The sequence below is a fragment of the Lissotriton helveticus genome, chromosome 8 (genome assembly GCF_964261635.1).
Source record: "Lissotriton helveticus chromosome 8, aLisHel1.1, whole genome shotgun sequence".
Taxonomy (NCBI): domain Eukaryota; kingdom Metazoa; phylum Chordata; class Amphibia; order Caudata; family Salamandridae; genus Lissotriton; species Lissotriton helveticus.
Genome location: NC_136069.1, coordinates 1,538,802,790 through 1,538,830,667, shown reverse-complemented (window position 1 = coordinate 1,538,830,667; position 27,878 = coordinate 1,538,802,790). Strand labels below are relative to the sequence as shown.

Here is a 27,878-nt window from a genome sequence, read left to right as displayed (position 1 = left end):
TTGAGGAAGGAGAGAATGAAACAAAGACAGAGTGAGTGAACGGCAGGTAGGCATAGAAGAGGAGACTAGAAGTGAAGGTGACTTGCTTTTCCCTGCTCTTAACCTCCCACCCATCTCAAACCAATCACAAACATACCTTCTATGCAACGTTGGTATGCAGAACTTCACTCCTCAGCCAGTGAGGGTGAGTCCCAAGCCAGGGGCTAGAGAGCAAAAGAATGGATGTGCTCAGACGTTCCTTGCTAGGGACAGTTGATCTGAAACAAGGCCTGCTCTCTTGTTTCCAGCAAGGATCTAGAAATTCAGCATGAATCTGCAAGGCACATTGACAGCATAAATTTGCATAAACTGCCCCACCTTCTGCCTTCCTACTTCCTGAGCAGTAGTTGTTTGTGTATAGAGAGAGAGGTCGCAGGCAAGGTAATTTTGTGAGTAGGATACAGAATCCTAAATAGCTGGTGAGAGGTATAAGTTATTCTAACAGCATAAAAACAGTACACCTGTGAAATTAAATGCTTTCATATGTGATCTTCTGTGTTTATTGTCCTGTGCAAAAAGTTGCACCTTGTGTCTGAAGTTTGAAATTATTTCAAGCTTGCATGGATGCAGAAATGTCTGAGTGACTTTTATACATTTCTTAGGACTCTTCACTGTCAGGATGGCTGAGTGGTCTAAGGCGCTGTGTCTAGGCCGCAGTCTTCTCTGGAGGCGTGTGTTCGAATCCCACTTCTGACATGACTTTTGGAGATATAATCTTCTTCATCAATGTGAGAAGTTGGCCTGATGTGCAGTGCTCACTATTCTAGTGATCACTATATATCAGTCCAAACAACCCTTATTGATGATTGGTTGTAAGTCAACCTTATAGACCAGCTATCCTAGTAGCATGGATACGAGCAGTCTAAGGCTAAGACTCTAGAGGGCGTGTTAAGCCAGCTGTTTTACCATCACATTACCCCTTGAACACCCAGTGAAAGGACACCACACAAGTGTTATGAAAATAAACAGTGTATTTATTAGAATCACAACAACCCTGTACTCTTTATGAGGACAGGGTGCTAGGCACACAACAAAACTCTTACGAAAATACTTAAGTTAGCACGTTATACACAAATGCCCGAGGGGCACGAAAAACCATATACTTTAAAAGTGGGATGCGAATTACTAGCAGGTAAGTAACAGTTCTAATAGGCTTTGGAATCGCTAGGACTGGACTAGGGAATCGTTAGATTACTACTAGGAGGCCCAGGGGACTCGGGTGCAGAGTGTGCACTCTCACGCGGGATGCGGGACAAAGTCTATGGAAGCTAGAATTCACAAAGTTAGTGTTCACGGGCGAACCCGACCTGGTAGGAAGAAAACGACAGTGGATCCTGACCCTAGGATAGTGAGGCTATGCTGGGACACCGAAGTGCCGAAGTTACCTAGCCCAGGGGCTGCAGCTGCATAGGTCTGAAAAGACGTCGGGGATCTCGTTGCCGGACCAGGAGCCTGGAAGAAGGAAGTTGCTGGCAGGCGACCAGTGAAGGAAAGTTCGATGGATCCAAGCCTGGATCAAGGAAGAAGAAAACCTGAAAGCAGAGGGGACCAAGTTCTTGAATCACTAGCCAGTGATTAAGTGGGCACCAGGATGGCACCGGGCGAAGTCACCGCAGTCAGGTGAGTGGGCGCTGCTGGGCTCTGCAGTCTCTCGGACCAGGAGGCGTTGTCGGCGACCAGGATGGAGGTGCGAGCTGTCCCACGAAGGATGAAGTCGTTGGCGTCGAAGTTACCCAGGATTGGGCAACAAGCCTTGGCTAATTCAAGCCCACGCGGTGGACTCAAAATGGCGTCTTGAGTGGACCAGGAGGGTCCAGGGTGCTCCTCTTCTGGGAGGGAGCAAGGGCCAGTCTGGAGCAACCAGACCAGCAGCAGAAATGTCGTCGGGCGTCGTCAGGAAGGCCACAAGCCAACGGGCTAGTAGCCAAACAACGCGGTGAGCAGCGGAAAGCAGAAGGGCCCCACGCAGATCGTGGAGATGCTGGGGGGCTGCACTTCGGAGCTGGAGCTGCTCAGAGTCGGGGCTTCTCGGACCCCAAAGCACTCACCAGTAGATTACTCGGCGGGCTTGCTGAAAAGAAGTCGTGCAGTCTTGCAGATGGCCGGTCCCTTGAGGTCTCGTCGCACCCACGGTTCTCAGCTGGGCTGTAGAGGTGGGTAGAGGTCAGAGGTGCCAGGGAAGCCGGTTCTCGTCGAGCTGGGCAGTCGGATTCCGGAGGAAGGACTTACAGCAGACCGCAGTGTTCTTAGATGGTGCCTGCGGATGCAGGGTGACTACTCCTTAGTCACAAGGGAGAAATCTTAGGAAGAAGTCTTGAGTTCCTTTCGCAGAAAGTAGTTTCAGGATTCAAAGATGATCTGATTTGGAAGGGGGCCAGTCTCTACCTTTATCCTGTAAAAAGGGGCTGGCACGCGACTAAGTCCTGCCCTATGGGTGGGACTAGGAGGGGGGTGGTTACACCCACTTCCTTGGCGGGCTTTTCCCCAGCACAGGGTCTGGAGTGACCCTGGAACTGGTTCCAGCCAGCCTATGCACAGTGAGCACCGGGGTGCCACGTGCAGTCACCTTCCTCTAAAGCCCTGCCTACCTACAATACACAAAACCCTGTCTGGGACGGTGCTGGCACCGCCCCTGGCAGGAAACCCTTTGTCCTTATCTCCTGCTCTGGGAGGACTCCCAGCAGCAGGAGGGCAGACTTGTGTCTCGGTGGCAGCATCCATTTTGTGGATGCTAAGGCTCTGTCTGACTTTTAACCGGGTTATAGGTTACAGGCATGTCGTGTCCCTCTAGAAGGGTGGAATGCTAACCCCGTCGCCAGAATTGGCGAGGGGTTAGTATTCCAATTCGTATGACACCTTACTCGACATGTTTTGATAAAGCGATACCAGAGTTGGCACATAACCGCGAGGATTATAATGCACTTAAGAGTATATGGTATGCGATATCATGGAAACGGCTAAGGGATGGATCCCGAAAGCCGCAGACAGGCTCAGCTCATGCTAGAGCACCATCTCACACGATTCCAAGCACTCTGCCTTCAGGATTGTTAAGGCCTGCCATAGGAGTGACTGATAGGAGATCTGTGTGTCCATTTTAGGGTTAGATATAGGTATACTATATCTAAAGCAAGGGGTGAGTACACCACCTTGCCCCAGCTGTCGTGCAGCCAGTTGTGTCAGTTTTAGTTAGTCAATCCAGGGGTGGCATAATACATGCTTCAGCCCCTGGGAGACTTCTGGGTGCACCTCAGCCCTGGGTACAGGGACTTGGAGAGGGCCCAGTGCCAATTCAGTACCTAAGTACAATTTGGATAGAGAGAACAGCTAGGCTGTGGGTCTGATTAGCAGGCCCACAGCCAGGGAAAGTCGTAAACCAGTGCAGCAAAAAGCAAAAATCTGGGTGATCATAGGATTGCAGACCCTACTCTCCTACATGACCCCCCCCCAAACTTTGGGACAATAAACTAACCTTGACCAGGTGAGTCTTCTTGCTCTAAGTGGAAATACCTGGAGAGCCCATCAGCATTGCTGTGATCAGTCCCAGGTCTATGCTCCACTGTAAAATCCATCCCCTGTAGGGAAATGGACCACCTAAGCAGTTTGGGGTTTTCACCCTTCATCTGATTTAGCCACAAGAGGGGCTTATGGTCTGTCTGAATGGTGAAGTGAGTGCCAAACAAGTAGGCCCTCAGCTTCTTCAGGGCCCAGACCACAGCAAAGGCCTCCCTCTCAATAGCTGACCAATTTTTCTCTCTGGGTGTCAACCTTCTACTAATGAAAGCAATAGGCTGATCATTACCATCAAAATTCAGTTGAGACAGAACAGCTCCCACACCCAACTCAGAAGCATCTGTTTGGACAATGAATGGCTTGGAGTAATCTGGACTCTTGAGGATAGGTGCTGTGCACATGGCCTGCTTTAGGTCATTGAATGCTTTCTGACAGCTTGCTGTCCACTGAACTTTCTTTGGCATCTTCTTGCTTGTCAGGTCATTAAGGGGGGTCACTATGGACCCATAATTTCTGACAAACTTCCTATAGTACCCAGTCAGGCCCAAGAAAGCTCGAACCTGAGTCTGGGTGATTGGAGGAGTCCAGTCCTTGATGGCCTGTATCTTACTCTCCAGTGGCTGAACCTGGCCTCCACCTACAAGGTGGCCCAGGTATACAACCTGTGACTGCCCTATCTGGCACTTTGTGGCCTTGATAGTGAGGCCTGCCTTTTGCAGGGCCTCTAACACTTTCCTCAGGTGGACCAGGTGATCCTCCCAGGTGGAGCTAAAGACAGCAATATCGTCAAGATAAGCTGCACAGAAGTCATCCAGCCCAGTGAGGACTTGATTCACCAACCTTTGGAAGGTGGCAGGTGCATTTTTCAGTCCAAAGGGCATTACCACAAATTGATAATGCCCTCCAGGGGTAGAAAATGCTGTCTTAGGTTTGGCTTCCTCAGCTAACCTGATTTGCCAATACCCAGCTGTCAAATCAAATGTGCTTAAGAAGTTGGCAGAAGCCAATCTATCTATAAGCTCATCTGCTCTTGGTATTGGGTGGGCATCAGTCTTAGTGACTGCATTGAGGCCTCTGTAGTCTACGCAAAACCTCATCTCTCTCTTACCACCCTGGGTGTGAGGCTTTGGCACTAGAACTACTGGGCTAGCCCAAGGGCTATCTGAGGGCTCAATGACTCCCAGTTCCAACATTTTCTGCACTTCAGTTTTTATGCAGTCTCTAACATGATCAGGCTGTCTGTAGATTTTACTCTTGACAGGCAGACTGTCTCCAGTGTCAACATCATGGGTACACCAATCAGTTTGGCTGGGTGTCAGAGAGAACATATGTCGAAAGGATTGCAGAACTTGCCTGCAATCCTGTTGCTGATGTTCAGTGAGGCTGCCACAAAAGACAACACCATCAACTGATCCATCATCAGGATTCTGAGTGAGCAGGTCTGGGAGAGGGTCACTCTCTTCCTCCTGTCCCTCATCTGTGGCCATGAGCAAGCTCATGTCCTTCCTGTCAACATATGCTTTGAGCCTGTTAACATGGAGCACTCTGAGAGGGCTCCTGGGAGTTCCAAGGTCCACCAAGTAGGTAACCTCTCCCTTTTGCTCAATGATGGTGTGGGGCCCAGACCATTTGTCTTTTAGAGCTGCTGGGGCCACTGGCTCCAGCACCCACACCTTCTGTCCTGGCTGGTACACAGTCAGTACAGCCTTTTGGTCATGCCAAGCTTTTTGAAGTTCCTGGCTGGCCTCAAGGTTTTTAGATGCCTTCTCCATATACTCAGCCATCCTGGAGCGGAGACCAAGTACATAGTCCACTATGTTGGTTGCAGGCTTTTTGAGAGGTCTCTCCCATCCTTCCTTCACCAAACACAGGGGTCCTCTTACAGGATGCCCATACAGAAGCTCAAAAGGGCTGTAGCCAACCCCCTTCTGCGGGACCTCTCTGTAAGCAAACAAGAGGCAGGGGATCAGGACATCCCATCTTCTCCTAAGAGGTTCAGGTAGTCCATGAATCATCCCTTTCAGGGTCCTGTTGAATCTCTCAACAAGCCCATTGCATTGTGGATGATAGGGTGTGGTGAACTTGTAGTTCACACCACACTCTTTCCACATGGCAGTCAGATATCCTGACATGAAGTTTGTACCTCTGTCAGAAACGACCTCCTTAGGGAAACCCACTCTGGAGAACACTCCAACTAGGGCTCTTGCCACTACAGGGGCTGTAGTGGTCCTAAGGGGAATAGCCTCAGGATACCTGGTGGCATGGTCCACCACCACCAGTATAAACTTGTGTCCTGATGCTGTCTGGGGTTCCATTGGACCAACAATGTCAATCCCCACTCTTTCAAAGGGAACCCCCACCACAGGTAGTGGTATAAGGGGGGCCTTTGTTGTGCCACCTGACTTACCACTGGCTTGGCAAGTGACACATGAGCGACAAAACTCCTTGGTATTCTCATTCATATGGGGCCAGTGAAAGTGTGAGACAAGCCTGTCCCAAGTCTTTGTCTGACCTAAATGACCTGCAAGGGGAATCTCATGGGCCAAGGTGAGAAGGAAACCTCTCAGAGACAAGGGGATGACCAGCCTCCTGGTTGCACCAGGCTTGGGGTCTCTTGACTCAGAGTACAGGAGTCCATCTTCCCAGTATACCCTGTGGGCACCTGTGGCATTCCCTGCAGCCTCAGCAGCAGCCTGCTGTCTGAGGGGCTCAAGGGAAGGGCAGCTCAACTGTTCCTTCCCCAGGTCTGCTCTGGAGGGTCCCCCTGAGCCCAGAAACTCAACTTGATCAAGTTCAAGCTCTTTAGGCTCAGTTTCCCTCAGCTCTGCTAGATCAGCCTCCTCAGAGACTTGATCCTCAACCTGGGGCAAGGGGGAAGGCAAAGCCTTACCCTTACTGCTCTTCTTCTTGGGAGGTGTCTGGTCCATAATTTCAGGATCCAGCACCTGTTCAGTGGGGCATCTTCTGGCCTGTGACCTAGTCACAGCAAGCACATGTGCTGGCAAGCCTAACATCTCCATGTGAGTCCTCTGCTCCACTTCTGACCATTGTGATGACTCCAAATCATTGCCCAACAAACAATCAACTGGGAGGTCTGAACTGACTACAACTTTCTTTTGTCCCTTCACTCCACCCCAGGAGAAAGCTACAATTGCCACACTATGACTAGTAGTGACATTGCTGGCATTGGTCACCAGGAAATCAGTACCTGGCATGATCTGTCCAGGGTCCACAAAGTTAGGTGTCACCATGGTGACACTGGCACAAGTGTCCCTATAGGCCTGAGCCATTTTGCCATTAATCAAAGGTGTCTGCCTGTATTTGCCCAAAGTATTGGGACTTATTTCAGGGGACATATCCACATCCCCTGTACAGACAAGGACAGCCTGAGTGAGTGTGCCAACTAAGTTGTCAGACCCCTCAGTACCCATGGTTAACCCAACTAATGCCTTGGGAGTGACACTACCACTACTGACTGTACTAGGGGGTGCAGTTGCTTTAGGAGCTGTAGTGGTAGGAGTTTGTCCTCCTCCTCTTTTGGTGCACTCACTAAACCAGTGAGATTTACTTTTGCAGTACTGGCACCACCTTTTGGACTGGCCTTCTTGAGCCTTCTTCTTCTGGGAAGCCTGACCCCCACCCTCTTTGGTTTGTTGGGGACCTGGTGAAGACTTCTGGTCATTTTGCTCATTCTTGACATTACCCTTCTGGTCTGCTTTCTTCTGACCACCCTGGTTCTGGTTCTGGTTCTGCTTGATCCTTGTCCTGACCCATTTGTCTGCCTTCTTTCCCAATTCTTGGGGAGAGGTCAGATCTGAATCAACAAGGTGCTGGTGCAGCAACTGGTTCTGACAATTGTTCAAAATTTGTTCTCTCATCATTAGATTATACAATCCTGTGTAATCTGTAACCTTGCTACCCAGCAACCAGCCCTCCAAAGCCTTAGTGGCACAATCCACAAAATCAGACCAGTCCTGAGACTGAGTTTTCTGGGTGTCTCTGAACAGCAACCTGTACTGCTCAGTGGTTAAACCAAACCCATCAACCAGTGTATTCTTCAGGACCTGGTAATTGTTAGCATCCTCCACTCTTGTAGTGAGGAGCTTATCTCTACCTTTACCATCAAAGGAGAGCCACAGTATAGCTGCCCACTGACTCTGGGGAATGTTCTGCACAGTGCAGGCCCTCTCCAGAGCAGCCATCCATTTCTGGATGTCATCCCCTTGCTTAAAGGGGGGCACTATTTTAGTCAGGTGTTTAGTATCTAAACCCTTCTCTCTATCTCTTGGGAGATTGCTGCCACCAGTGGGAGCTAGCCCACTCATCTGCTGCTCTCTTGCCAGGGCAAGCTTCTCTTTGGCCAGGGCAATTTCTTCCCTTGCAATCCTCAGTTCAGCTTGTCTCATCCTAGCTTCATGCTCCTTTCTCTGAGGGGAAGTAAACCTCCTCTGTGGAGGATTCCTTCTCCCCTGAGAAGAGGCATTAGAGTGCAGAGATCTATTGGAGTCCCTAGAAAGAGATCTATCTCTCCTAACTCCAAGGTTAGGCCCACTTCGGGTTAGTACTGGGGGGCCCCCAGATCCTAGCCCAAGTAAGTCTAAGTTGGTCCTAGTTAGCCTTCTGACTACCTCAAGACCCTTGTCTACCTCATCCCCAGAGAGTACCTCCTCATCCTCCTCCTCAACTGCTGAATCAGTGTTGGGGAGGTCTGGATCCCCAGAGGTTCCCTCTAAGGCTGGCATGCTCTCATGTAACTGAGAGAGCTTTCTGGCATCATATGTCTCTAAGAGACCTATCAGAAAGGGAAGGGTGGGGTTAGACCCCTGCTTCAGTTTCCTGGAGACACAGAGTTGCCTCATCTCCTGAAAATTGAGAGCTGCATATCTTGAAGTGACCTGTGGAGGGTCAACACTGACCAGGGGAGTCTCAGTAGAGTCCCCCTGAGTCGACATGCTTTTCTAGTGAGGTGTAAGTGGTGCACTTACCTACACTATATGTTTGCCTACTGATCCCTTGCTAGAGTTGTAGTTTAGGGTGTGCTAGGCCCTAGGAGCTACAACAGCTGGTTCAGTAGAACTCAGAGTATTCTAAGCTAAGTTATATGTACCTTTAGTACTTATGTGATCTTTCACAAGATATTCTTAGGGCATGTGTGGTAAAACAACAGCAAGCTCAAATCCCAACCGCTGCTCACCAATGTGAGAAGTTGGCCTGATGTGCAGTGCTCACTATTCTAGTGATCACTATATATCAGTCCAAACAACCCTTATTGATGATTGGTTGTAAGTCAACCTTATAGACCAGCTATCCTAGTAGCATGGATACGAGCAGTCTAAGGCTAAGACTCTAGAGGGCGTGTTAAGCCAGCTGTTTTACCATCACATTACCCCTTGAACACCCAGTGAAAGGACACCACACAAGTGTTATGAAAATAAACAGTGTATTTATTAGAATCACAACAACCCTGTACTCTTTATGAGGACAGGGTGCTAGGCACACAACAAAACTCTTACGAAAATACTTAAGTTAGCACGTTATACACAAATGCCCGAGGGGCACGAAAAACCATATACTTTAAAAGTGGGATGCGAATTACTAGCAGGTAAGTAACAGTTCTAATAGGCTTTGGAATCGCTAGGACTGGACTAGGGAATCGTTAGATTACTACTAGGAGGCCCAGGGGACTCGGGTGCAGAGTGTGCACTCTCACGCGGGATGCGGGACAAAGTCTATGGAAGCTAGAATTCACAAAGTTAGTGTTCACGGGCGAACCCGACCTGGTAGGAAGAAAACGACAGTGGATCCTGACCCTAGGATAGTGAGGCTATGCTGGGACACCGAAGTGCCGAAGTTACCTAGCCCAGGGGCTGCAGCTGCATAGGTCTGAAAAGACGTCGGGGATCTCGTTGCCGGACCAGGAGCCTGGAAGAAGGAAGTTGCTGGCAGGCGACCAGTGAAGGAAAGTTCGATGGATCCAAGCCTGGATCAAGGAAGAAGAAAACCTGAAAGCAGAGGGGACCAAGTTCTTGAATCACTAGCCAGTGATTAAGTGGGCACCAGGATGGCACCGGGCGAAGTCACCGCAGTCAGGTGAGTGGGCGCTGCTGGGCTCTGCAGTCTCTCGGACCAGGAGGCGTTGTCGGCGACCAGGATGGAGGTGCGAGCTGTCCCACGAAGGATGAAGTCGTTGGCGTCGAAGTTACCCAGGATTGGGCAACAAGCCTTGGCTAATTCAAGCCCACGCGGTGGACTCAAAATGGCGTCTTGAGTGGACCAGGAGGGTCCAGGGTGCTCCTCTTCTGGGAGGGAGCAAGGGCCAGTCTGGAGCAACCAGACCAGCAGCAGAAATGTCGTCGGGCGTCGTCAGGAAGGCCACAAGCCAACGGGCTAGTAGCCAAACAACGCGGTGAGCAGCGGAAAGCAGAAGGGCCCCACGCAGATCGTGGAGATGCTGGGGGGCTGCACTTCGGAGCTGGAGCTGCTCAGAGTCGGGGCTTCTCGGACCCCAAAGCACTCACCAGTAGATTACTCGGCGGGCTTGCTGAAAAGAAGTCGTGCAGTCTTGCAGATGGCCGGTCCCTTGAGGTCTCGTCGCACCCACGGTTCTCAGCTGGGCTGTAGAGGTGGGTAGAGGTCAGAGGTGCCAGGGAAGCCGGTTCTCGTCGAGCTGGGCAGTCGGATTCCGGAGGAAGGACTTACAGCAGACCGCAGTGTTCTTAGATGGTGCCTGCGGATGCAGGGTGACTACTCCTTAGTCACAAGGGAGAAATCTTAGGAAGAAGTCTTGAGTTCCTTTCGCAGAAAGTAGTTTCAGGATTCAAAGATGATCTGATTTGGAAGGGGGCCAGTCTCTACCTTTATCCTGTAAAAAGGGGCTGGCACGCGACTAAGTCCTGCCCTATGGGTGGGACTAGGAGGGGGGTGGTTACACCCACTTCCTTGGCGGGCTTTTCCCCAGCACAGGGTCTGGAGTGACCCTGGAACTGGTTCCAGCCAGCCTATGCACAGTGAGCACCGGGGTGCCACGTGCAGTCACCTTCCTCTAAAGCCCTGCCTACCTACAATACACAAAACCCTGTCTGGGACGGTGCTGGCACCGCCCCTGGCAGGAAACCCTTTGTCCTTATCTCCTGCTCTGGGAGGACTCCCAGCAGCAGGAGGGCAGACTTGTGTCTCGGTGGCAGCATCCATTTTGTGGATGCTAAGGCTCTGTCTGACTTTTAACCGGGTTATAGGTTACAGGCATGTCGTGTCCCTCTAGAAGGGTGGAATGCTAACCCCGTCGCCAGAATTGGCGAGGGGTTAGTATTCCAATTCGTATGACACCTTACTCGACATGTTTTGATAAAGCGATACCAGAGTTGGCACATAACCGCGAGGATTATAATGCACTTAAGAGTATATGGTATGCGATATCATGGAAACGGCTAAGGGATGGATCCCGAAAGCCGCAGACAGGCTCAGCTCATGCTAGAGCACCATCTCACACGATTCCAAGCACTCTGCCTTCAGGATTGTTAAGGCCTGCCATAGGAGTGACTGATAGGAGATCTGTGTGTCCATTTTAGGGTTAGATATAGGTATACTATATCTAAAGCAAGGGGTGAGTACACCACCTTGCCCCAGCTGTCGTGCAGCCAGTTGTGTCAGTTTTAGTTAGTCAATCCAGGGGTGGCATAATACATGCTTCAGCCCCTGGGAGACTTCTGGGTGCACCTCAGCCCTGGGTACAGGGACTTGGAGAGGGCCCAGTGCCAATTCAGTACCTAAGTACAATTTGGATAGAGAGAACAGCTAGGCTGTGGGTCTGATTAGCAGGCCCACAGCCAGGGAAAGTCGTAAACCAGTGCAGCAAAAAGCAAAAATCTGGGTGATCATAGGATTGCAGACCCTACTCTCCTACAATCAAGATAACATCTGATGGAAGTTGCATCTGTTCGTCATCACCTGGGACGTTATTCCGTCCTCGTAGAGTCAAGAGAGCTTGGGTTTCTCATATATTTCTGTTGTACAAAGTCTTGCTGATAAAGTGCAATCCTTACCAAATGATTTTAGGACCCATTTAAGAGCTCATCTAGAAGAGTCATGCTCTTGTATTCCCTGGCCAGCCAGGCCATGCAAATTTGGAAGAATGCCAAGCACCTGGTAGACAGCTGGACTCCTGCACACTTACAGCAATTTCCTCAGGGCTGTGATCAGGGGCTGCTTAGATTTGCGTATTCCACCCTATGTTGTGACATTGAGATCCCTTGTTGAATTTGCTTTAGTCAGCCAAGATGTGGCTGTTGACTCAATTTCAAAGCAGCTTTGGGCCGTTCAAGTGGCTGGTAAATAGCACTTTATCTTTGTACGCTTTAAAGGTCTAAAGAGTACTTCATAGGTACTGCTCTGTATGGATTGTTCAAAGATCTGTTGCAAATGCTTATAATGGGATAAATAAATTGAGGGCATGCCTTTTCCGTACCCCACTTGCATGGCTGTCTGGCCTGTGGAAGGTGCTGCAAATGCAAGTCAGGATTGCCGAGTGGTCTAAGGCGCTACGTTCAGGTCGCAGTCTCTTCTGGAGGCGTGGGTTCAAATCCCACTTCTGACAAACCTGTGTTTAATCTTCTTTTTTCTTGAGGGAGAAAATCAGATCATTTCCCTCACATGGGCTTATATGGTTGTCTTTTGGAAAAGTGCAGTGAGTTTTTTTCTTGCTATAGCCACTCATGGCCTAAGATGTGTGTTGTTTTTTGTTCACACTATCTTTCTCACTATGTAGATGAACAAGCAACATGTGGTCAGGATGGCTGAGTGGTCTAAGGTGCTGCGTTAAGGCCGCAGTCTCTCCTAGAGGCGTGGTTTCAAATCCCACTTCTGACAAACCTTTAAGTCCATTTTGTTTCTGCGTTCCTTCAGAATCTCAGCTAAAAATTGGCAGTGCATGTAATATCTGAATAAGTACCAAACTTCAGTTTCAACTGCAAATTAATTTGCACAATTCTGTCTTCAAGCTCGTATAATATTCTTCTAGCACTAGTGGTGTTTTATGTGTTTTTTGGGGGGTGCCTAAAAAATCCCTTTTATTGAAGAAATGGCTTACATTCAGTCTTGTGATATTTTTGGTTTCCAATAAGTAGATTTTTAATTTTATGTAACCTCATTTTCTAATGCTCCATTCAAGAGATGTTTCCACTATGAAATGAAGAGCAAGGGGAAAGAGCACAAATGATAGAGCGAGTGAGTGAGATGGGGTGTTGAGGAAGGAGAGAATGAAACAAAGACAGAGTGAGTGAACGGCAGGTAGGCATAGAAGAGGAGACTAGAAGTGAAGGTGACTTGCTTTTCCCTGCTCTTGACCTCCCACCCATCTCAAACCAATCAGAAACATACCTTCTATGCAACGTTGGTATGCAGAACTTCACTCCTCAGCCAGTGAGGGTGAGTCCCAAGCCAGGGTCTAGAGAGCAAAAGAATGGATGTGCTCAGACGTTCCTTGCTAGGGACAGTTGATCTGAAACAAGGCCTGCTCTCTTGTTTCCAGCAAGGATCTAGAAATTCTGCATGAATCTGCAAGGCACATTGACAGCATAAATTTGCATAAACTGCCCCACCTTCTGCCTGCCTCCTTCCTGAGCAGTAGTTGTTTTAGTATAGAGATAGAGGTCGCAGGCAAGGTAATTTTGTGAGTAGGATACAGAACCCTAAATAGCTGGTGAGAGGTATAAGGTATTCTAAAAGCATAAAAACAGTACACCTGTGAAATGAAATGCTTTCATATGTGATCTTCTGTGTTTATTGTCCTGTGCAAAAAGTTGCACCTTGTCTTTGAAGGTTGAAATTATTTCAAGCTTGCATGGACGCAGAAATTTCTGGGTGACTTTCATACATTTGTTAGGACTCTCCACTGTCAGGATGGCCGAGTGGTCTAAGGCACTGTGTTTAGGCCGCAGTCTCCTCTGGAGGCGTGGGTTCGAATCCCACTTCTGACATGCCTTTTGGAGATATAATCTTCTTCATCAGGATAACATCCGATGGAAGTTGCATCTGTTTGTCTTCACCTGGGACCTTATTCCGTCCTCGTCTAGTCAAGAGAGCTTGGGTTTCTCATATATTTCTGTTGTACAAAGTCTTGCTGATAAAGTGCAATCCTTACCAAATGATTTTAGGACCCATGTAAGAGCTCATCTAGAAGAGTCATGCTCTTGTATTCCCTGGCCAGCAAGGCCATGCAAATTTGGAAGAATGCCAAGCACCTGGTAGACAGCTGGACTCCAGCACACTTACAGCAATTTCCTCAGGGCTGTGATCAGGGGCTGCTTAGATTTGCGTATTCCACCCTATGTTGTGACATTGAGATCCCTTGTTGAATTTGCTTTAGTCAGCCAAGATGTGGCTGTTGACTCAATTTCAAAGCAGCTTTGGGCCGTTCAAGTGGCTGGTGAATAGCACTTTCTCTTTGTACGCATTAAAGGTGTAAAGAGTTCTTCATAGGTACTGCTCTGTATGGATTGTTCAAAGATCTGTTGGAAATGCTTATAATGGGATAAATAAATTGAGGGCATGCCTTTTCGGTACCCCACTTGCATGGCTGTCTGGCTTGTGGAAGGTGCTGCAAATGCAAGTCAGTATGGCTGAGTGATGTAAGGCACTGCGTTCAGGTTGCAGTCTCTTCTGGAGGCGTGGGTTCAAATCCCACTTCTGACAAACCAGTGTTTAATCTTTTTTCATGAGGGAGAAAATCAGATCATTTCCCTCACATGGGCTTATATGGTTGTCTTTTTGGAAAAGTGCAGCGAGTTTTTTTTCTTGCTAAAGCCACTCATGGCCTAAGATGTGTGTTTTTTTTGTTCACACTATCTTTCTCACTATGTAGATGAACAAGCAACATGTGGTCAGGATGGCCGAGTGGTCTAAGGCGCTGCGTTAAGGCCGCAGTCTCTCCTGGAGGCGTGGGTTCGAATCCCACTTCAGACAAAAATTTAAGTCCATTTTGTCTCTGCGTTCCTTCAGAATCTCAGCTAAAAATTGGCAGTGCATATAATATCTGAATAAGTACCAAACTTCAGTTTCAACTGCAAATGAATTTGCCCAATTCTGTCTTCAAGCTCGTATAATATTCTTCTAGCACTAGTGGTGTTTTATGTGTTTTTTGGGGGGTGCCTAAAAAATCCCTTTTATTGAAGAAATGGTTTACATTCAGTCTTGTGATATTTTTGGTTTCCAATAAGTAGATTTTTAATTTTATGTAACCTCATTTTCTAATGCTCCATTCAAGAGATGTTTCCAATATGAAATGAAGAGCAAGGGGAAAGAGCACAAATGATAGAGCGAGTGAGTGAGCTGGGATGTTGAGGAAGGAGAGAATGAAACAAAGACAGAGTGAGTGAACGGCAGGTAGGCATAGAAGAGGAGACTAGAAGTGAAGGTGACTTGCTTTTCCCTGCTCTTGACCTCCCACCCATCTCAAACCATTTACAAACATACCTTCTATGCAACGTTGGTATGCAGAACTTCACTCCTCAGCCAGTGAGGGTGAGTCCCAAGCCAGGGGCTAGAGAGCAAAAGAATGGATGTGCTCAGACGTTCCTTGCTAGGGACAGTTGATCTGAAACAAGGCCTGCTCTCTTGTTTCCAGCAAGGATCTAGAAATTCTGCATGAATCTGCAAGTTACATTGACAGCATAAATTTGCATAAACTGCCCCACCTTCTGCCTTCCTACTTCCTGAGCAGTAGTTGTTTGTGTATAGAGAGAGAGGTCGCAGGCAAGGTAATTTTGTGAGTAGGATACAGAAACCTAAATAGCTGGTGAGAGGTATAAGTTATTCTAAAAGCATAAAAACAGTACACCTGTGAAATGAAATGCTTTCATATGTGATCTTCTGTGTTTATTGTCCTGTGCAAAAAGTTGCACCTTGTGTTTGAAGGTTGAAATTATTTCAAGCTTGCATGGACGCAGAAATTTCTGAGTGACTTTTATACATTTCTTAGGACTCTTCAATGTCAGGATGGCCGAGTGGTCTAAGGCGCTGTGTTTAGGCCGCAGTCTCCTCTGGAGGCGTGGGTTCGAATCCTACTTCTGACATGACTTTTGGAGATATAATCTTCTTCATCAGGATAACATCTGATGGAAGTTGCATCTGTTCGTCTTCACCTGGGACGTTATTCCGTCCTCGTCTAGTCAAGAGAGCTTGGGTTTCTCATATATGTCTGTTGTACAAAGTCTTGCTGATAAAGTGCAATCCTTACCAAATGATTTTAGGACCCATTTAAGAGCTCATCTAGAAGAGTCATGCTCTTGTATTCCCTGGCCAGCCAGGCCATGCAAATTTGGAAGAATGCCAAGCACCTGGTAGACAGCTGGACTCCTGCACACTTACAGCAATTTCCTCAGGGCTGTGATCAGGGGCTGCTTAGATTTGCGTATTCCACCCTATGTTGTGACATTGAGATCCCTTGTTGAATTTGCTTTAGTCAGCCAAGATGTGGCTGTTGACTCAATTTCAAAGCAGCTTTGGGCCGTTCAAGTGGCTGGTAAATAGCACTTTATCTTTGTACGCTTTAAAGGTCTAAAGAGTTCTTCATAGGTACTGCTCTGTATGGATTGTTCAAAGATCTGTTGCAAATGCTTATAATGGGATAAATAAATTGAGGGCATGCCTTTTCCGTACCCCACTTGCATGGCTGTCTGGCCTGTGGACGGTGCTGCAAATGCAAGTCAGGATTGCCGAGTGGTCTAAGGCGCTGAGTTCAGGTCGCAGTCTCTTCTGGAGGCGTGGGTTCAAATCCCACTTCTGACAAACCTGTGTTTAATCTTCTTTTTTCTTGAGGGAGAAAATCAGATCATTTCCCTCACATGGGCTTATATGGTTGTCTTTTGGAAAAGTGCAGTGAGTTTTTTTCTTGCTATAGCCACTCATGGCCTAAGATGTGTGTTTTTTTTGTTCACACTATCTTTCTCACTATGTAGATGGAGAAGCAACATGTGGTCAGGATGGCCGAGTGGTCTAAAGCGCTGCGTTAAGTCCGCAGCCTCTCCTGGAAGCGTGGGTTCGAATCCCTCTTCTGACAAAACTTTAAGTCAATTTTGTCTCTGCGTTCCTTCAGAATCTCAGCTAAAAAGTGGCAGTGCATATAATATCTGAATAAGTACCAAACTTCAGTTTCAACTGCAAATGAATTTGCCCAATTCTGTCTTCAAGCTCGTATAATATTCTTCTAGCACTAGTGGTGTTTTATGTGTTTTTTGGGGGGTGCCTAAAAAATCCCTTTTATTGAAGAAATGGCTTACATTCAGTCTTGTGATATTTTTGGTTTCCAATAAGTAGATTTTTAATTTTATGTAACCTCATTTTCTAATGCTCCATTCAAGAGATGTTTCCACTATGAAATGAAGAGCAAGGGGAAAGAGCACAAATGATAGAGCGAGTGAGTGAGATGGGGTGTTGAGGAAGGAGAGAATGAAACAAAGACAGAGTGAGTGAACGGCAGGTAGGCATAGAAGAGGAGACTAGAAGTGAAGGTGACTTGCTTTTCCCTGCTCTTGACCTCCCACCCATCTCAAACCAATCACAAACATACCTTCTATGCAACGTTGGTATGCAGAACTTCACTCCTCAGCCAGTGAGGGTGAGTCCCAAGCCAGGGGCTAGAGAGCAAAAGAATGGATGTGCTCAGAAGTTCCTTGCTAGGGACAGTTGATCTGAAACAAGGCCTGCTCTCTTGTTTCCAGCAAGGATCTAGAAATTCTGCATGAATCTGCAAGGCACATTGACAGCATAAATTTGCATAAATTGCCCCACCTTCTGCCTTCCTACTTCCTGAGCAGTAGTTGTTTGAGTATAGAGAGAGAGGTCGCAGGCAAGGTAATTTTGTGAGTAGGATACAGAACCCTAAATAGCTGGTGAGAGGTATAAGGTATTCTAAAAGCATAAAAACAGTACACCTGTGAAATGAAATGCTTTCATATGTGATCTTCTGTGTTTATTGTCCTGTGCAAAAAGTTGCACCTTGTCTTTGAAGGTTGAAATTATTTCAAGCTTGCATGGATGCAGAAATTTCTGGGTGACTTTCATACATTTGTTAGGACTCTTCACTGTCAGGATGGCCGAGTGGTCTAAGGCACTGTGTTTAGGCCGCAGTCTCCTCTGGAGGCGTGGGTTCGAATCCCACTTCTGACATGCCTTTTGGAGATATAATCTTCTTCATCAGGATAACATCCGATGGAAGTTGCATCTGTTTGTCTTCACCTGGGACCTTATTCCGTCCTCGTCTAGTCAAGAGAGCTTGGGTTTCTCATATATTTCTGTTGTACAAAGTCTTGCTGATAAACGGCAATCCTTACCAAATGAGCTTAGGACCCATGTAAGAGCTCATCTAGAAGAGTCATTCTCTTGTATTCCCTGGCCAGACAGGCCATGCAAATTTGGAAGAATGCCAAGCACCTGGTAGACAGCTGGACTTCAGCACACTTACAGCAATTTCCTCAGGGCTGTGATCAGGGGCTGCTTAGATTTGCGTTTTCCACCCTATGTTGTGACATTGAGATCCCTTGTTGAATTTTCTTTAGTCAGCCAAGATGTGGCTGTTGACTCAATTTCAAAGCAGCTTTGGGCCGTTCAAGTGGCTGGTGAATAGCACTTTCTCTTTGTACGCTTTAAAGGTCTAAAGAGTTCTTCATAGGTACTGTTCTGTATGGATTGTTCAAAGATCTGTTGGAAATGCTTATAATGGGATAAATAAATTGAGGGCATGCCTTTTCGGTACCCCACTTGCATGGCTGTCTGGCTTGTGGAAGGTGCTGCAAATGCAAGTCAGGATGGCCGAGTGGTCTAAGGCGCTGTGTTCAGGTTGCAGTCTCTTCTGTAGGCGTGGGTTCAAATCCCACTTCTGACAAACCAGTGTTTAATCTTTTTTCATGAGGGAGAAAATCAGATCATTTCCCTCACATGGGCTTATATGGTTGTCTTTTTGGAAAAGTGCAGTGAGTTTTTTTTCTTGCTAAAGCCACTCATGGCCTAAGATGTGTGTTTTTTTTGTTCACACTATCTTTCTCACTATGTAGATGAACAAGCAACATTTGGTCAGGATGGCCGAGTGGTCTAAGGCGCTGCGTTAAGGCCGCAGTCTCTCCTGGAGGCGTGGGTTCGAATCCCACTTCTGACAAAAATTTAAGTCCATTTTGTCTCTGCGTTCCTTCAGAATCTCAGCTAAAAATTGGCAGTGCATATAATATCTGAATAAGTACCAAACTTCAGTTTCAACTGCAAATGAATTTGCCCAATTCTGTCTTCAAGCTCGTATAATATTCTTCTAGCACTAGTGGTGTTTTATGTGTTTTTTGGGGGGTGCCTAAAAAATCCCTTTTATTGAAGAAATGGTTTACATTCAGTCTTGTGATATTTTTGGTTTCCAATAAGTAGATTTTTAATTTTATGTAACCTCATTTTCTAATGCTCCATTCTAGAGATGTTTCCAATATGAAATGAAGAGCAAGGGGAAAGAGCACAAATGATAGAGCGAGTGAGTGAGCTGGGATGTTGAGGAAGGAGAGAATGAAACAAAGACAGAGTGAGTGAACGGCAGGTAGGCATAGAAGAGGAGACTAGAAGTGAAGGTGACTTGCTTTTCCCTGCTCTTGACCTCCCACCCATCTCAAACCAATCACAAACATACCTTCTATGCAACGTTGGTATGCAGAACTTCACTCCTCAGCCAGTGAGGGTGAGTCCCAAGCCAGGGGCTAGAGAGCAAAAGAATGGATGTGCTCAGACGTTCCTTGCTAGGGACAGTTGATCTGAAACAAGGCCTGCTCTCTTGTTTCCAGCAAGGATCTAGAAATTCTGCATGAATCTGCAAGTTACATTGACAGCATAAATTTGCATAAACTGCCCCACCTTCTGCCTTCCTACTTCCTGAGCAGTAGTTGTTTGTGTATAGAGAGAGAGGTCGCAGGCAAGGTAATTTTGTGAGTAGGATACAGAACCCTAAATAGCTGGTGAGAGGTATAAGGTATTCTAAAAGCATAAAAACAGTACACCTGTGAAATGAAATGCTTTCATATGTGATCTTCTGTGTTTATTGTCCTATGCAAAAAGTTGCACCTTGTGTTTGAAGGTTGAAATTATTTCAAGCTTGCATGGACGCAGAAATTTCTGAGTGACTTTCATACATTTGTTAGGACTCTTCACTGTCAGGATGGCCGAGTGGTCTAAGGCGCTGTGTTTAGGCCACAGTCTCCTCTGGAGGCGTGGGTTTGAATCCCACTTCTGACATGACTTTTGGAGATATAATCTTCTTCATCAGGATAACATCCGATGGAAGTTGCATCTGTTTGTCTTCACCTGGGACGGTATTCCGTCCTCGTCTAGTCAAGAGAGCTTGGGTTTCTCATATATTTCTGTTGTACAAAGTCTTGCTGATAAAGTGCAATCCTTACCAAATGAGCTTAGGACCCATGTAAGAGCTCATCTAGAAGAGTCATTCTCTTGTATTCCCTGGCCAGACAGACCATGCAAATTTGGAAGAATGCCAAGCACCTGGTAGACAGCTGGACTTCAGCACACTTACAGCAATTTCCTCAGGGCTGTGATCAGGGGCTGCTTAGATTTGCGTTTTCCACCCTATGTTGTGACATTGAGATCCCTTGTTCAATTTTCTTTAGTCAGCCAAGATGTGGCTGTTGACTCAATTTCAAAGCAGCTTTGGGCCGTTCAAGTGGCTGGTAAATAGCACTTTCTCTTTGTACGCTTTAAAGGTCTAAAGAGTTCTTCATAGGTACTGACTGTATGGATTGTTCAAAGATCTGTTGGAAATGCTTATAACGGGATAAATAAATTGAGGGCATGCCTTTTCGGTACCCCACTTGCATGGCTGTCTGGCTTGTGGAAGGTGCGACAAATGCAATTCAGGATGGCCGAGTGGTCTACGGCGCTGCGTTCAGGTTGCAGTCTCTTCTGGAGGCGTGGGTTCAAATCCCACTTCTGACAACCCTTTGTTTAATCTTCTTTTTTCTTGAGGGAGAAAATCAGATCATTTCCCTCACATGGGCTTATATGGTTGTCTTTTTGGAAAAGTGCAGTGAGTTTTTTTCTTCCTATAGCCACTCATGGCATAAGATGTGTGTTTTTTTTTGTTCACACTATCTTTCTCACTATGTAGATGGACAAGCAACATGTGGTCAGGATGGCCGAGTGGTCTAAGGCGCTGCGTTAAGGCCGCAGTCTCTCCTGGAGGCGTGGGTTCGAATCCCACTTCTGACAAAACTTTAAATCCATTTTGTCTCTGCGTTCCTTCAGAATCTCATCTAAAAATTGGCAGTGCATATAATATCTGAATAAATACCAAACTTCAGTTTCAACTGCAAATGAATTTGCCCAATTCTGTCTTCAAGCTCGTGCAATATTCTTCTAGCACTAGTGGTGTTTTATGTGTTTTTTGGGGGGTGCCTAAAAAATCCCTTTTATTGAAGAAATGGCTTACATTCAGTCTTGTGATATTTTTGGTTTCCAATAAGTAGATTTTTAATTTTATGTAACCTCATTTTCTAATGCTCCATTCAAGAGATGTTTCCACTATGAAATGAAGAGAAAGGGGAAAGAGCACAAATGATAGAGCAAGTGAGTGAGATGGGGTGTTGAGGAAGGAGAGAATGAAACAAAGACAGAGTGAGTGAACAGCAGGTAGGCATAGAAGAGGAGACTAGAAGTGAAGGTGACTTGCTTTTCCCTGCTCTTGACCTCCCACCCATCTCAAACCAATCACAAACATGCCTTCTATGCAACGTTGGTATGCAGAACTTCACTCCTCAGCCAGTGAGGGTGAGTCCCAAGCCAGGGGCTAGAGAGCAAAAGAATGGATGTGCTCAGACATTCCTTGCTAGGGACAGTTGATCTGAAACAAGGCCTGCTCTCTTGTTTCCAGCAAGGATTTAGAAATTCTGCATGAATCTGCAAGGCACATTGACAGCATAAATTTGCATAAACTGCCCCACCTTCTGCCTTCCTACTTCCTGAGCAGTAGTTGTTTGAGTATAGAGAGAGAGGTCGCAGGCAAGGTAATTTTGTGAGTAGGATACAGAACCCTAAATAGCTGGTGAGAGGTATAAGGTATTCTAAAAGCATAAAAACAGTACACCTGTGAAATGAAATGCTTTCATATGTGATCTTCTGTGTTTATTGTCCTGTGCAAAAAGTTGCACCTTGTCTTTGAAGGTTGAAATTATTTCAAGCTTGCATGGACGCAGAAATTTCTGAGTGACTTTCATACATTTGTTAGGACCCTTCACTGTCAAGATGGCCGAGTGGTCTAAGGTGCTGTGTTTAGGCCGCAGCCTCCTCTGGAGGCGTGGGTTCGAATCCCACTTCTGACATGACTTTTGGAGATATAATCTTCTTCATCAGGATAACATCCAATGGAAGTTGCATCTGTTTGTCTTCACCTGGGACGTTATTCCGTCCTCGTCTAGTCAAGAGAGCTTGGGTTTCTCATATATTTCTGTTGTACAAAGTCTTTGCTGATAAAGTGCAATCCTTACCAAATGAGCTTAGGACCCATGTAAGAGCTCATCTAGAAGAGTCATTCTCTTGTATTCCCTGGCCAGACAGGCTATGCACATTTGGAAGAATGCCAAGCACCTGGTAGACAGCTGGACTCCAGCACACTTACAGCAATTTCCTCAGGGCTGTAATCAGGGGCTGCTTAGATTTGCGTATTCCACCCTATGTTGTGACATTGAGATCCCTTGTTGAATTTTCTTTAGTCAGCCAAGATGTGGCTGTTGACTCAATTTCAAAGCAGCTTTGGGCCGTTCAAGTGGCTGGTGAATAACACTTTCTCTTTGTACGCTTTAAAGGTCTAAAGAGTTCTTCATAGGTACTGCTCTGTATGGATTGTTCAAAGATCTGTTGGAAATGCTTATAATGGGATAAATAAATTGAGGGCATGCCTTTTCGCTACCAAACTTGCATCGCTGTCTGGCTTGTGGAAGGTGCTTCAAATGCAAGTCAGGATACCCGAGTGGTCTACGGCCCAGTGTTCAGGTTGCAGTCTCTTCTGGAGGCGTGGGTTCAAATCCCACTTCTGACAACCCTGTGTTTAATCTTCTTTTTTCTTGAGGGAGAAAATCAGATCATTTCTCTCAAATGAGCTTATATGGTTGTCTTTTTGGAAAAGTGCAGTGAGTTTTTTTCTTGCTATAGCCACTCATGGCCTAAGATGTGTGTTTTTTTTGTTCACACTATCTTTCTCACTATGTAGATGGACAAGCAACATGTGGTCAGGATGGCCGAGTGGTCTAAAGCGCTGCGTTAAAGCCGCAGCCTCTCCTGGAGGCGTGGGTTCGAATCCCACTTCTGACAAAACTTTAAGTCAATTTTGTCTCTGCGTTCCTTCAGAATCTCAGCTAAAAATTGGCAGTGCATATAATATCTGAATAAGTACCAAACTTCAGTTTCAACTGCAAATGAATTTGCCCAATTCTGTCTTCAAGCTCGTATAATATTCTTCTAGCACTAGTGGTGTTTTATGTGTTTTTTGGGGGGTGCCTAAAAAATCCCTTTTATTGAAGAAATGGCTTACATTCAGTCTTGCGATATTTTTGGTTTCCAATAAGTAGATTTTTAATTTTATGTAACCTCATTTTCTAATGCTCCATTCAAGAGATGTTTCCACTATGAAATGAAGAGCAAGGGGAAAGAGCACAAATGATAGAGCGAGTGAGTGAAATGGGGTGTTGAGGAAGGAGAGAATGAAACAAAGACAGAGTGAGTGAACGGCAGGTAGGCATAGAAGAGGAGACTAGAAGTGAAGGTGACTTGCTCTTCCCTGCTCTTGACCTCCCACCCATCTCAAACCAATCACAAACATACCTTCTATGCAACGTTGGTATGCAGAACTTCACTCCTCAGCCAGTGAGGGTGAGTCCCAAGCCAGGGGCTATAGAGCAAAAGAATGGATGTGCTCAGACGTTCCTTGCTAGGGACAGTTGATCTGAAACAAGGCCTGCTCTCTTGTTTCCAGCAAGGATCTAGAAATTCTGCATGAATCTGCAAGGCACATTGACAGCATAAATTTGCATAAACTTCCCCACCTTCTGCCTTCCTACTTCCTGAGCAGTAGTTGTTTGTGTATAGAGAGAGAGGTCGCAGGCAAGATAATTTTGTGAGTAGGATACAGAACCCTAAATAGCTGGTGAGAGGTATAAGTTATTCTAAAAGCATAAAAACAGTACACCTGTGAAATGAAATGCTTTCATATGTGATCTTCTGTGTTTATTGTCCTGTGCAAAAAGTTGCACCTTGTGTTTGAAGGTTGAAATTATTTCAAGCTTGCATGGACACAGAAATATCTGAGTGACTTTTATACATTTCGTAGGACTCTGCACTGTGAGGATGGCCGAGTGGTCTAAGGCGCTCTGTTTAGGCCGCAGTCTCCTCTGGAGTCGTGGTTTCGAATCCCACTTCTGACATGACTTTTGGAGATATATTCTTCTTCATCAGGATAACATCTGATGGAAGTTGCATCTGTTCGTCTTCACCTTGGACGTTATTCCGTCCTCGTAGAGTCAAGAGAGCTTGGGTTTCTCATATATTTCTGTTGTACAAAGTCTTGCTGATAAAGTGCAATCCTTACCAAATGAGCTTAGGACCCATGTAAGAGCTCATCTAGAAGAGTCATTCTCTTGTATTCCCTGGCCAGACAGGCCATGCAAATTTGGAAGAATGCCAAGCACCTGGTAGACAGCTGGACTCCAGCACACTTACAGCCATTTCTTCAGGGCTGTGATCAGGGGCTGCTTAGATTTGCGTATTCCACCCTATGTTGTGACATTGAGATCCCTTGTTGAATTTGCTTTAGTCAGCCAAGATGTGGCTGTTGACTCAATTTCAAAGCAGCTTTGGGCCGTTCAAGTGGCTGGTGAATAGCACTTTCTCTTTGTATGCTTTAAAGGTCTAAAGAGTTCTTCATAGATACTGCTCTGTATGGATTGTTCAAAGATCTGTTGGAAATGCTTATAATGGGATAAATAAATTGAGGGCATGCCTTTTCGGTACCAAACTTGCATGGCTGTCTGGCTTGTGGAAGGTGCTGCAAATGCATGTCAGGATGGCCGAGTGGTCTAAGGAGCTGCGTTCAGGTCGCAGTCTCTTCTGGAGGCGTGGGTTCAAATCCCACTTCTGACAAACCTGTGTTCAATCTTCTTTTTTCTTGAGGGAGAAAATCAGATCATTTCCCTCACATGGGCCTATATGGTTGTCTTTTGGAAAAGTGCAGTGGGTTTTATTCTTGCTTTAGCCACTCATGGCCTAAGATGTGTGTTGTTTTTTGTTCACACTATCTTTCTCACTATGTAGATGGACAAGCAACATGTGGTCAGGATGGCCGAGTGGTCGAAGGCGCTTCGTTAAGCCCGCAGTCTCTCCTGGAGGCGTGGGTTCGAATCCCACTTCTGACAAAACTTTAAGTCCATTTTGTCTTTGCGTTCCTTCAGAATCTCAGCTAAAAATTGACAGTGCATATAATATCTGAATAAGTACCAAACTTCAGTTTCAACTGCAAATGAATTTGCCCAATTCTGTCTTCAAGCTCGTATAATATTCTTCTAGCACTAGCGGTGTTTCATGTGTTTTTTGGGGGGTGCCTAAAAAATCCCTTTTATTGAAGAAATGGCTTACATTCAGTCTTGTGATATTTTTGGTTTCCAATAGGTAGATTTTTAATTTTATGTAACCTCATTTTCTAATGCTCCATTCAAGAGATGTTTCCACTATGAAATGAAGAGCAAGGGGAAAGAGCACCAATGATAGAGCGAGTGAGATGGGGTGTTGAGGAAGGAGAGAATGAAACAAAGACAGAGTGAGCGAACGGCAGGTAGGCATAGAAGAGGAGACTAGAAGTGAAGGTGACTTGCTTTTCCCTGCTTTTGACCTCCCACCCATCTCAAACCAATCACAAACATACCTTCTATGCAACGTTGGTATGCAGAACTTCACTCCTCAGCCAGTGAGGGTGAGTCCCAAGCCAGGGGCTAGAGAGCAAAAGAATGAATGTGCTCAAACGTTCCTTGCTAGGGACAGTTGCTCTGAAACAAGGCCTGCTCTCTTGTTTCCAGCAAGGATCTAGAAATTCTGCATGAATCTGCATAAACTGCCCCACCTTCTGCCTGCCTCCTTCCTGAGCAGTAGTTGTTTTAGTATAGAGATAGAGGTCGCAGGCAAGGTAATTTTGTGAGTAGGATACAGAACCCTAAATAGCTGGTGAGAGGTATAAGTTATTCTAAAAGCATAAAAACAGTACACCTGTGAAATGAAATGCTTTCATATGTGATCTTCTGTGTTTATTGTCCTATGCAAAAAGTTGCACCTTGTGTTTGAAGGTTGAAATTATTTCAAGCTTGCATGGACGCAGAAATTTCTGAGTGACTTTCATACATTTGTTAGGACTCTTCACTGTCAGGATGGCCAAGTGGTCTAAGGTGCTGTGTTTAGGCAGCAGTCTCCTCTGGAGGCGTGGGTTCGAATCCCACTTCTGACATGACTTTTGGAGATATAATCTTCTTCATCAGGATAACATCTGATGGAAGTTGCATCTGTTTGTCTTCACCTGGGACGGTATTCGGTCCTCGTCTAGTCAAGAGAGCTTGGGTTTCTCATATATTTCTGTTGTACAAAGTCTTGCTGATAAAGTGCAATCCTTACCAAATGAGCTTAGGACCCATGTAAGAGCTCATAGATACTGCTCTGTATGGATTGTTCAAAGATCTGTTGGAAATGCTTATAATGGGATAAATAAATTGAGGGCATGCCTTTTTTCGGTACCAAACTTGCATGGCTGTCTGGCTTGTGGAAGGTGCTGCAAATGCAAGTCAGGATGGCCGAGTGGTCTAAGGAGCTGCGTTCAGGTCGCAGTCTCTTCTGGAGGCGTGGGTTCAAATCCCACTTCTGACAAACCTGTGTTCAATCTTCTTTTTTCTTGAGGGAGAAAATCAGATCATTTCCCTCACATGGGCTTATATGGTTGTCTTTTGGAAAAGTGCAGTGGGTTTTATTCTTGCTTTAGCCACTCATGGCCTAAGATGTGTGTTTTTTTTGTTCACACTATCTTTCTCACTATGTAGATGGAGAAGCAACATGTGGTGATGATGGCCGAGTGGTCTAAAGCGCTGCGTTAAGTCCGCAGCCTCTCCTGGAAGCATGGGTTCGAATCCCACTTCTGACAAAACTTTAAGTCAATTTTGTCTCTGCGTTCCTTCAGAATCTCAGCTAAAAAGTGGCAGTGCATATAATATCTGAATAAGTACCAAACTTCAGTTTCAACTGCAAATGAATTTGCCCAATTCTGTCTTCAAGCTCGTATAATATTCTTCTAGCACTAGTGGTGTTTTATGTGTTTTTTGGGGGGTGCCTAAAAAATCCCTTTTATTGAAGAAATGGCTTACATTCAGTCTTGTGATATTTTTGGTTTCCAATAAGTAGATTTTTAATTTTATGTAACCTCATTTTCTAATGCTCCATTCAAGAGATGTTTCCACTATGAAATGAAGAGCAAGGGGAAAGAGCACAAATGATAGAGCGAGTGAGTGAGATGGGGTGTTGAGGAAGGAGAGAATGAAACAAAGACAGAGTGAGTGAACGGCAGGTAGGCATAGAAGAGGAGACTAGAAGTGAAGGTGACTTGCTTTTCCCTGCTCTTGACCTCCCACCCATCTCAAACCAATCACAAACATACCTTCTATGCAACGTTGGTATGCAGAACTTCACTCCTCAGCCAGTGAGGGTGAGTCCCAAGCCAGGGGCTAGAGAGCAAAAGAATGGATGTGCTCAGACGTTCCTTGCTAGGGACAGTTGATCTGAAACAAGGCCTGCTCTCTTGTTTCCAGCAAGGATCTAGAAATTCTGCATGAATCTGCAAGTTACATTGACAGCATAAATTTGCATAAACTGCCCCACCTTCTGCCTTCCTACTTCCTGAGCAGTAGTTGTTTGTGTATAGAGAGAGAGGTCGCAGGCAAGGTAATTTTGTGAGTAGGATACAGAAACCTAAATAGCTGGTGAGAGGTATAAGTTATTCTAAAAGCATAAAAACAGTACACCTGTGAAATGAAATGCTTTCATATGTGATCTTCTGTGTTTATTGTCCTGTGCAAAAAGTTGCACCTTGTGTTTGAAGGTTGAAATTATTTCAAGCTTGCATGGACGCAGAAATTTCTGAGTGACTTTTATACATTTCTTAGGACTCTTCAATGTCAGGATGGCCGAGTGGTCTAAGGCGCTGTGTTTAGGCCGCAGTCTCCTCTGGAGGCGTGGGTTCGAATCCTACTTCTGACATGACTTTTGGAGATATAATC

General features: G+C 46.0%; 13 non-coding genes across 13 annotated transcripts; all 13 read left to right on the top strand.

Annotated features, from left to right (window-relative positions):
* Positions 1-13,440: 13,440 nt before the first annotated feature.
* Positions 13,441-13,523, top strand: TRNAL-UAG (transfer RNA leucine (anticodon UAG)). Its single transcript has one exon. It is a non-coding gene; the product is annotated as a tRNA-Leu (tRNA).
* Positions 13,524-14,425: 902 nt separating this feature from the next.
* Positions 14,426-14,508, top strand: TRNAL-AAG (transfer RNA leucine (anticodon AAG)). The gene has a single exon. It is a non-coding gene; the product is annotated as a tRNA-Leu (tRNA).
* A 1,026-nt stretch (positions 14,509-15,534) lies between these two features.
* Positions 15,535-15,617, top strand: TRNAL-UAG (transfer RNA leucine (anticodon UAG)). Its single transcript has one exon. It is a non-coding gene; the product is annotated as a tRNA-Leu (tRNA).
* A 2,012-nt stretch (positions 15,618-17,629) lies between these two features.
* TRNAL-UAG (transfer RNA leucine (anticodon UAG)) lies at positions 17,630-17,712 on the top strand. Its single transcript has one exon. It is a non-coding gene; the product is annotated as a tRNA-Leu (tRNA).
* Positions 17,713-18,614: 902 nt separating this feature from the next.
* Positions 18,615-18,697, top strand: TRNAL-AAG (transfer RNA leucine (anticodon AAG)). Its single transcript has one exon. It is a non-coding gene; the product is annotated as a tRNA-Leu (tRNA).
* A 1,026-nt stretch (positions 18,698-19,723) lies between these two features.
* TRNAL-UAG (transfer RNA leucine (anticodon UAG)) lies at positions 19,724-19,806 on the top strand. The gene has a single exon. It is a non-coding gene; the product is annotated as a tRNA-Leu (tRNA).
* A 904-nt stretch (positions 19,807-20,710) lies between these two features.
* Positions 20,711-20,793, top strand: TRNAL-AAG (transfer RNA leucine (anticodon AAG)). The gene has a single exon. It is a non-coding gene; the product is annotated as a tRNA-Leu (tRNA).
* Positions 20,794-21,819: 1,026 nt separating this feature from the next.
* Positions 21,820-21,902, top strand: TRNAL-UAG (transfer RNA leucine (anticodon UAG)). Its single transcript has one exon. It is a non-coding gene; the product is annotated as a tRNA-Leu (tRNA).
* A 905-nt stretch (positions 21,903-22,807) lies between these two features.
* Positions 22,808-22,890, top strand: TRNAF-AAA (transfer RNA phenylalanine (anticodon AAA)). The gene has a single exon. It is a non-coding gene; the product is annotated as a tRNA-Phe (tRNA).
* Positions 22,891-24,631: 1,741 nt separating this feature from the next.
* Positions 24,632-24,714, top strand: TRNAL-CAG (transfer RNA leucine (anticodon CAG)). Its single transcript has one exon. It is a non-coding gene; the product is annotated as a tRNA-Leu (tRNA).
* A 1,268-nt stretch (positions 24,715-25,982) lies between these two features.
* On the top strand, positions 25,983-26,065 carry TRNAL-UAG (transfer RNA leucine (anticodon UAG)). The gene has a single exon. It is a non-coding gene; the product is annotated as a tRNA-Leu (tRNA).
* A 330-nt stretch (positions 26,066-26,395) lies between these two features.
* On the top strand, positions 26,396-26,478 carry TRNAL-CAG (transfer RNA leucine (anticodon CAG)). Its single transcript has one exon. It is a non-coding gene; the product is annotated as a tRNA-Leu (tRNA).
* A 1,297-nt stretch (positions 26,479-27,775) lies between these two features.
* Positions 27,776-27,858, top strand: TRNAL-UAG (transfer RNA leucine (anticodon UAG)). Its single transcript has one exon. It is a non-coding gene; the product is annotated as a tRNA-Leu (tRNA).
* The last annotated feature ends 20 nt before the right edge of the window (positions 27,859-27,878 follow it).